The sequence below is a fragment of the Rhynchophorus ferrugineus genome, unplaced genomic scaffold, assembly GCF_030347505.1.
Source record: "Rhynchophorus ferrugineus isolate W39M unplaced genomic scaffold, kcgeb_rfMv2 rfM7, whole genome shotgun sequence".
Classification (NCBI taxonomy): Eukaryota; Metazoa; Arthropoda; class Insecta; order Coleoptera; family Curculionidae; genus Rhynchophorus; species Rhynchophorus ferrugineus.
Genome location: NW_027472586.1, coordinates 1,398,268 through 1,407,765, shown reverse-complemented (window position 1 = coordinate 1,407,765; position 9,498 = coordinate 1,398,268). Strand labels below are relative to the sequence as shown.

At 33.3% G+C, this 9,498-nt stretch overlaps 1 long non-coding RNA gene across 1 annotated transcript; it reads left to right on the top strand.

Moving 5' to 3' along the window:
- The first annotated feature begins 637 nt into the window (after positions 1-637).
- On the top strand, positions 638-7,161 carry LOC143199900 (uncharacterized). The gene is made up of 3 exons (XR_013006578.1): positions 638-737; positions 6,881-7,071; positions 7,143-7,161. It is a non-coding gene; the product is annotated as an uncharacterized LOC143199900 (long non-coding RNA).
- Positions 7,162-9,498: the final 2,337 nt, after the last annotated feature.

The window sequence follows — 9,498 nt, the reverse complement described above, 5'->3', positions numbered from 1 at the left end:
TTTCGCTATTTGTAATTGGAATACAAAAACGTATTTTAATCATACATATAGTCCGTTCAATGAAACAGTGAAGCCTGACATTTAGAAGATCACTTCAGTAAGTGATCTGCTGTACAACTTATAATCTAAATCTGTTCGAAAACCCGTTATTAACTTTCCGATACACTTGGTAAAACAGAAACTATGATTTGATTCCTGTGCTTTCTTATAGAAAATGTCCATCAAGAACTGTGCTATTTTAAGAACTTAACTCAGGTAGAATTAGCCAATAAAAAAAAGGCAGGACACATTAGTCTTTAAAAAAACGAGAACAAAAACGTACCATACCATTTTCTACTCTGTATATACGTCCCATATATCTCCATATCCATTTCTCCAACACGCAATATTATTATTGAATTCAAAACGCCATTCGTCTATTTGTTTTATTCCATTATCCCTCCACAAAATACCCATTGAAAAGATAAATGGAGATCGAAAGATAGTAATGGTATTTGCGTGATAATACGCCTCCCCTCTCGCCTCGATCATCACCAACTTCCCGCCACCCCCTTCCTCCCCCTCGCCGTCACGATATAATAAAGCTGGAACCAATACCGACCCGTGCTTTGTCGTGTTGTAGTTGTTATGCGATTGTCTGTTTATTATTTGGGGAGTAAATGTTTCGTAAAAAATGGATAATTGAAGGAATACGTTTTGGAAGACGCCGAAGACGGTTCGGAGTTGATTTTGCAGTGGTAAAGTTAGATATACATTTTAAATACTTTAATTGATTTTATGTTATTTATATTTGATATTAATTATTTTTCTTGATTTATCTAACCAAGTACTGTCTTTGTTAAGACTGTTTTGTATGTCTTGAAATGTTTTATATTTTAAGGTAATAATATCAACACGCTAAATGTCATTTCAACGTTAAAACATACCAGGTCAATTGAAAAGTCCCCGGCCTACCATAGTAAAACACATTTTTTTTTGGCAAAGGTATTTTTTTTTACTCAACATAATTCCCTTCAAGGGTGATAGAAATAGTCGCTGGGGGCCAGATCTGGAGAATACGGTGGATGAGGAAACATTTCGAAGCCCAATTCATGGATTTTTGCAATCGTTTTCGCTGACTTTTGACAAGGTACATTGTCTTGGTTTAGCAGCACTTTCTTTTTCTTCAAATGCGGCGGTTTTTCGGCGATTTCGTTCTCCAAACGGTCTAATAACGCTATGTAATAGTCGCTGTTGATGGTCCTTCCTTTTTCAAGGTAGTCTTCTTCATATAATTCCAATTCTGTTAGCTGTAATAGTCGCTGTTGATGGTCCTTCCTTTTTCAAGGTAGTCAATGAAAATTATACACGTTCAGTTGATATCTTTATAGTGTCTGTTATTTCATTCAATTGCAATTTATGGGAATTCAATATCCTTTTAAAACAACCGCTTTTGGGCATCCACCACTGCGTTCACCATCTTCCGTGCTCATTTCACCACGTCTAAACTTAGTATAACAATCCTTGATGGTTGATTTTCCTGGGGCAGTGTCCAGAAACGTCGGAATCAAGCCAAGTCTTGCTTCAACTGTATTTTTTCCTTCAAAAAATAATATTTTATCAACACGCGAAATTCCTTTTTATCCATTTTTTTCACAATAACACAAGTTGCTTCACTGAAAATGCAATAATTCACAAACTAATGATCCGACAGCTGTCAAATTTATACACGCATATTTGGAGGGTTAGGGCTAACTGAACAACATATGGATTTAATTCTAGTAACGCCATCTACGTGTCAGGCCTGGGACTTTTCAATTTCCCTTTTAGCACCTCTTCTTCACCTCATTCCTACAATTATTATATATTATTTATATACTCACCTTTATATGTTTCCACTCTCATCATTTTCTCCATACTAAACATTAAGTTGCTGCAGTTACTACACTGAATATTAGTATGGGTACGGTCTCTAAAATATAATTTAACACAATTATTTCGGAGGAAACTGTTAGTATGGAAAGTATGCGTAGAAAGCTTAGAGATATGTGTCTCTTTGAGTGATGCAGAACATCCCTTCATGCCCTTTTGAATAATATAGGATTTAGATGCTGTAAAGGTAAAGTACGAAGAGGTTTAATGGAACTTTACAGACAGTACTTTTAAAAGAATTCAATTTTTAAAACATATAAAAAAATCAGCTTAACAATCAAAGCGCCAAAACAACGATTTCTGATGTAAAACCTCTAATTAGTATCACTAATGTTTTGAAGACAACTAGACGAATTTTATATACTGATTTGAGTACATATTCAGACGCATCAGACAGTACTGTATCTCTTTTTAACTGGAATAAAATGAGAAGGAAAATATTATCTGATTTTAAAACGAATTTACAAACTGCAATAGGAATTACAATACATTCGACGTGGTGATGACGTGTTTCACTGTTATTTTAGAAGTAATACAAACTCGTCGACATACAATGTTACGTTTTCAATATACGGAGTGTCCAGTAGAAAGATACAAATTATTGTGTGTGCATTTTTATATTACAACAAAATTTGTCAAAAAAAGTTTTTAAAAAAATCATGAAAACTGTATAAAACAGAGATGGTGACGGTGTAAAACCTGAACGATATTTATTTGAGAAATATAAGCCTTTATTGTTATTAATAAATGAAAATAATAACTCACAGATAAATCTTGCTTCATCAGGCAATGTAATGGCTTCAAATGGATTTGGATTATATAGATCTATAATTTTAGCCTTTCTTCTTCATATAATTCCAATTCTCTTCTTGTTTCTATACATGTTTATACCCATATTGAATTAGTAAAATTAGAAAAAATCAGATGCTTTTTTACATCATCAGTTTCTTTATATAATGAAGACGTTTTTGGTTGATAACTACAAGACTTAGTTAACCTCATATCGTCTACACATATCTTACAAATTCTCTCCGATAATAACAGTAACGACTTCGTTGATTGTCGTTGAATTAAACCTCCTCGCGTGCTCACTGGCAGTTGTTTTGTCAGGTCTGATGATGATGTTATAGCTGTCAGATGGTAGACGATCCAACGCTCTTTGAACATTTCAAATAAATCGTTTTTCTAATTCAATCCTAAGAAAATTTTTAGTTCCGGTACCATCTATAAATGTCGTTCCTTTCTGCGAGGAGATTAATGTTGACAGTGACAATTTGGAAAAACAAAATTGCTGTTTTTACTCGTTTTTCTCGCATCTATTTCTTATTTTCTCACCATATTAAACTTCCACGGATCCCCACAAGTATTTCAGAATCAAAATTCGCCAAATCGATCCAGCCGTTTTCGAGTTTAACGAGACTAACGAACAGAAATTCATTTATATATTTATATTCATTTATATATATATATATATATATATATATATATATATATATATATATATATGGCATATATATATATATTCTGGCACTGTTAAATATAACAATCTTTTTCCCACGGTAACACTTCATCATTACACCCTAACTAACTGAAACAATATTGCTTTTATTTCAATCTTCCGTCGCTCGTCCGGGTTTTATCGCTGTTCGGTGTCGAGTATCCTTTCCTCCGCCTCTCCGCCACCGCGCCGTCGGTCCGCATTGCTGTTTGCCCCATTCCGAATCTAAAATGGCAGTAAAGCCGTGTTGTATACAAAAACGATCGTAAAAAATGCATCGGATCCGTAGACGGCGCTTCGAGAGGATAAATAAAAGACGCCGAGCGTCACTCCGGTCCCTTTTTCGACGCGTCATCCCGACTTTACGACGTCATTCGCTCTATCGCCGACGACGTAGTTCGTCGCGCTAGGAGGACGTCAAATCGCGTCCAATATTTCCAAAACTTCGTGTGGCGCTACAGCGAGAAGGCGCGTTTTTGATTGAGTTATTCGCGAGGAGCGTAAAAGGAAACTTCAAGAAACAGGAAGGATGTTGTGGTGGAATCTGCTGTCCTGCTTTGGGTAATTTCTTTCGCTATTTGTAATTGGAATACAAAAGCGTATTTTAATCATACATACAGTCCGTTCAATAAAACAGTAAAGCCCGAACCCAGGTCATCTAAATTTTTTTTATTAATCTACCGGTAGGCAATAAATATTATTATATGATATAACCATCCTGACATTTAGAAGATCACTTCAGTCAGTGATCTGCTGTATAACTTATAATCTAAATCTTATTCTAGATACTAAAGTTATTTCAAAGTCCATCCTAACTTGTTCTAAGAACTATTCTAACTTATTCTAGAGATTATTAAATCTCACTCTATGCATCTATTATTAATCAGTTCGTATGGTAGTTTGCGTTTGAATCTACTTCCTTCACTATCATCGCGCACATTTAACTGTTTTTCCAGAGCATTGAGATGCACTAATAGACTTTCAGAATACTACGAACTAACACTCCGAACCACACTGGTTATGGGTTCTATGGGGATATCGCGCTGAATCAGTTTATTGGGCACGTAATAAGGGGCATCGACGATGACTCGCAACACTTAATTCTGGAACCTCTGAAGGATATATATGTTAGATTTAGTAGTAGTACCCCACAGTTCAATACCATAGGTCCAAATGGGCCTAAGTTTTGACTTATACAGTAAAACCTTGTTATCTAATGATACATTTGGTGATGATACATCAGCCAATAGATTTGGTTTAGTTTAAGCCCATGATGTTTGCTTTTTGTCACTATGTTTTTTCCATGTCAAACGTCGATCAAAATGCATTTCCAGATATTTAACGTTGTCTGCTTGCGGAAGCTCATGATTATTCAAATTTACTGAGATACGTATTCTTCTACAAAGGGTGAATGTCATATGGGTAGATCTTGTCTCATTTGCTTTGACTCGCCACGTTTTCAACCACAATTCGGCTTTGTTAAAATGAAGCTGGATCTTTCTTGTGACTTATATTGGATACTCGTGTGTTGATCAAACCGCTGTATCGTCAGCATATGCTGCAACAGTAATGCTTCTTGAGGTCGAGAAGTCAGCTGTATACAATAGATATAATAATGGACCAAGAACACTGCCCTGCGGAACACCCGAATATATTGGGTGTAGGTCAGTGTATTCGTCACCCTTTTTGACAATAAAATTTCTGTCTGTGAGGTACGATTTCAGCAGCTGAAAGGGCGTATGGGGTAAAAGCTTTTTCAATTTAACATGCAGTCCAGTGCAAATGTTAAAAAACAACCCTAGGCAATACATTATTATGGCTGTATGATTAACTGTAGTCTAAGTTAATTGATAACATATGCATGAGATGTACCACGATATTAAAATAAATTATATTTAATAACTTATAGTCAAAGCCAAAATAAAAGATGATGCGGCAACAATACGGTCTCATAAATTCGGACGACATGAGTTCGCTGTTATTCCGAAACGACTATATAATAAGATTGAATCTTATCATTAAAATATCTCCCACCCAAAAACCAAAGAATAACTCACGCGAATTTTTTATTACAACGTACAGCGGGGCAATAAAACTTCTCATCCTGGGCGAAATAGCTTGGGTAGAATCATCCCACTGCGACTCTACTTCCAAAATTACATATAAACGACATTAATAGTAGATAAAAAGGTATATTTTAGCGGGAATTACCTCCGTGTCGCCTCTTTGTATGGCCCAAAGAGGACCGTTCCAAGACATAGCCGGGAAATTTACTACCGTTTTACTCAAATTCGAACTCGATCCTAAACGTTCTTAAATGTATGCATCCGAAGATAAATGGTCGGCCATTATTCACGATATTGGTTGCGTTTATATTCCTGCGCTATGTGAAAAGAAAGCGGCACCAACGGTGTTACTTAACCTAATTAACTAACCCTGATTTATTGGGGGGATGGTGATTTTTTCGTTGATAAACAAACTGCTGAACGTATGACGGTCATTATTTTTTATTGGTGTAATAATCGTTGATATGGTCATCGTTATCCTGGTGATTTGTAACGAAGAAACTAGTTTTGATAACATGATTATAACTATAATATCACTTTGTGACATATTTTTTCTTACGTAAATAAAATTAGGTGTTTTTAATTCCTTATTCCATTGATAAAAACATTGTCCAGATATGGTTTTCTAACACGTCACGTTCCTTAGTAAGAATGTGAATACTATTTACCTTTAAAATCTGTATTACTCCATAACGGAATCATATATCCTTCCTATACCTATTGCATATTCAGTGATTTCAAAAGAAACAAATAAAAACCTGAAACTAATTTTTGACTTAATCAAATACAAAGAATACAACTGTAAAGTTTGTACTGTTTTAAAATGAGATGCTATATTACTTGGACTACAGGTAGGTTTCACGAATTATTGTTGTTTTCTGTTTTTGTGAGACAGTAAACAGACCAAAAACTACTATGAAGTTAGCGATTGTCCAAAAAGAACTGAGCTTGTTTGTGGTAAATCAGTCAAGACAAATATGAACCTCTTGTTCCATACATATAAAACCTCATTTAACAAAACATTTTGTCAAGGTCATGTATAATTATAATAAAGGATTTTTGTATTTGAAAACTATTTTCTGAAAATTAATTAAGTGGTACTAAATTAAATGAAGGCATTTTTGTTGGCCCGCAAATAATAAAACTTATAAAAAACAATGAATTCTAAGAAAATCTTACCGCGACACAGTTAGCAGCTTGGCTATCTCTATCATCTTGAGCTTATATAACTCAAAATTGTTATGACACATACATATAACTAATTAAAGAATCATACAAGACAACAGTTAACAATAAATAAAGTTTAATATCCACCACTGCACCCTAAGCTTCATATAACTTGAATATCCCTCAATAATATATCTATTCTATACACATTTACAATAAGTGTTTAATTTTTTTACAGAATTTAATGGAACATATAACCACAACTATGAACAGAATCTGGGAAGAGTGTAAAGGTGCTTGGAAAAAAATTGATACATTTTACGACTACCTGAAGCTTAGTTGGAAGGTAGAGATTCATATGTTCCTCGAACTATCCACGCTTCATGGAGTCAAATATGTTGCCGATAATAGTAGACCATTCTTGGAAAGGTAAAATGATTTATAATTACTAGTTTGGCCATTCTTGATAAGACAGCATCATGAAATGTCTTAAATTGAAGGAATTTTATCATCATATAATCCTACAGTGATATTTAGTTAAATATATTTTTGTTGTTTCTAGTTTCTCTCGATATGTTAACTTTACAAATAAGTGTGTTGCATTTAACAGAAGAAAACAACCTGTCTCTGTTCAATATCTGCGTTTTTTGGTCAGAATCACTTTTTATCTTTTTATTTATTTTCTGCTTCTGACATTTCCAACTACATACAGTAAATAATAAGAAAAGAAAAAAGTAAATATTAAAAACAAGAATCATTATACTGGATCAAATATCAGGTGCACATACAGCAGCATATTCCTTGAAAACTAGACACTATTCTTTGTTCACGGACTCAATATTCACTTGCTTGAAAACACAAATAACTATCAATTATTAACCGAAATCTTGATGATGTACAACTATATATCAAGCGATATATGACGTGAGCTATCCGGCCTCATCGTATAATATAATTTACCTAACCCTAAACTTCATCTTTGTTTATGTGTATGACATCAATATATATATATATATATATATATATATATATATATATATATATATATATATATATATATATAACCACAACTATGAACAGAATCTGGGAAGAGTGTAAAGGTGCTTGGAAAAAAATTGATACATTTTACGACTACCTGAAGCTTAGTTGGAAGGTAGAGATTCATATGTTCCTCGAACTGTCCACGCTTCATGGAGTCAAATATGTTGCCGATAATAGTAGACCATTCTTGGAAAGGTAAAATGATTTATAATTACTAGTTTGGCCATTCTTGATAAGACAGCATCATGAAATGTCTTAAATTGAAGGCATTTTATCATCATTTAATCCTACAGTGGTTTTTAGTTAAATATATCTTTGTTGTTTCTAGTTTATCTTGATATGTTAACTTTACAAATAAGTGTGTTGAATTTAACAGAAGAAAACAACCTGTCTCTGTTCAATATCTGCGTTTTTTGGTCAGAATCACTTTTTATCTTTTTATTTATTTTCTGCTTCTGACATTTCCAACTACATACAGTAAATAATAAGAAAAGAAAAAAGTAAATATTAAAAACAAGAATCATTATACTGGATCAAATATCAGGTGCACATACAGCAGCATATTCCTTGAAAACTAGACACTATTCTTTGTTCACGGACTCAATATTCACTTGCTTGAAAACACAAATAACTATCAATTATTAACCGAAATCTTGATGATGTACAACTATATATCAAGCGATATATGACGTGAGCTATCCGGCCTCATCGTATAATATAATTTACCTAACCCTAAACTTCATCTTTGTTTATGTGTATGACATCAATATATATATATATATATATATATATATATATATATATATATATATATATATAACCACAACTATGAACAGAATCTGGGAAGAGTGTAAAGGTGCTTGGAAAAAAATTGATACATTTTACGACTACCTGAAGCTTAGTTGGAAGGTAGAGATTCATATGTTCCTCGAACTGTCCATGCTTCATGGGGTAAAATATGTTGCCGATAATAGTAGACCATTCTTGGAAAGGTAAAATGATTTATAATTACTAGTTTGGCCATTCTTGATAAGACAGCATCATGAAATGTCTTAAATTGAAGGAATTTTATCATCATATAATGCTACAGTGGTTTTTAGTTAAATATATCTTTGTTGTTTCTGGTTTCTCTCGATATGTTAACTTTACAAATAAGTGTGTTGCATTTAACAGAAGAAAACAACCTGTCTCTGTTCAATATCTGCGTTTTTTGGACAGAATCACTTTTTATCTTTTTATTTATATTCTGCTTCTGACATTTGTAACTACATACAGTAAATAATAAGAAAAAAAAGTAAAAATTAAGAACAAGAATCATTATACTGGATGAAATATCAGGTGCACATACAGCAGCATATTCCTTGAAAACTAGACACTATTCTTTGTTCACGGACTCAATATTCACTTGCTTGAAAACCCAAATAACTATCAATTATTAACCGAAATCTTGATGATGTACAACTATATATCAAGCGATATATAACGTGAGCTATCGTGCCTCATCGTATAATATAATTTACCTACTCTGTTCTTCAAATCTTAGTCTTTTCTCTCTTGTTTGCCTCGCTCCGAACCAAAAAAGCACCGACATATATTCTCCCATGTAATATTCATAATAAATAAAACAAATCCTTTGAAAGACTCCCTCTCCCTCCCTTTCCCCGGCCTCTCCGAAACAGGAATCCGTCGCCTTTTCCTTTGAATTTTATATTCAGTCTTGAAAGAAAACTTCATCTTTGTTTATGTGTATGACATCAATATATATATATATATATATATATATATATATATATATATATATATATATATATATAT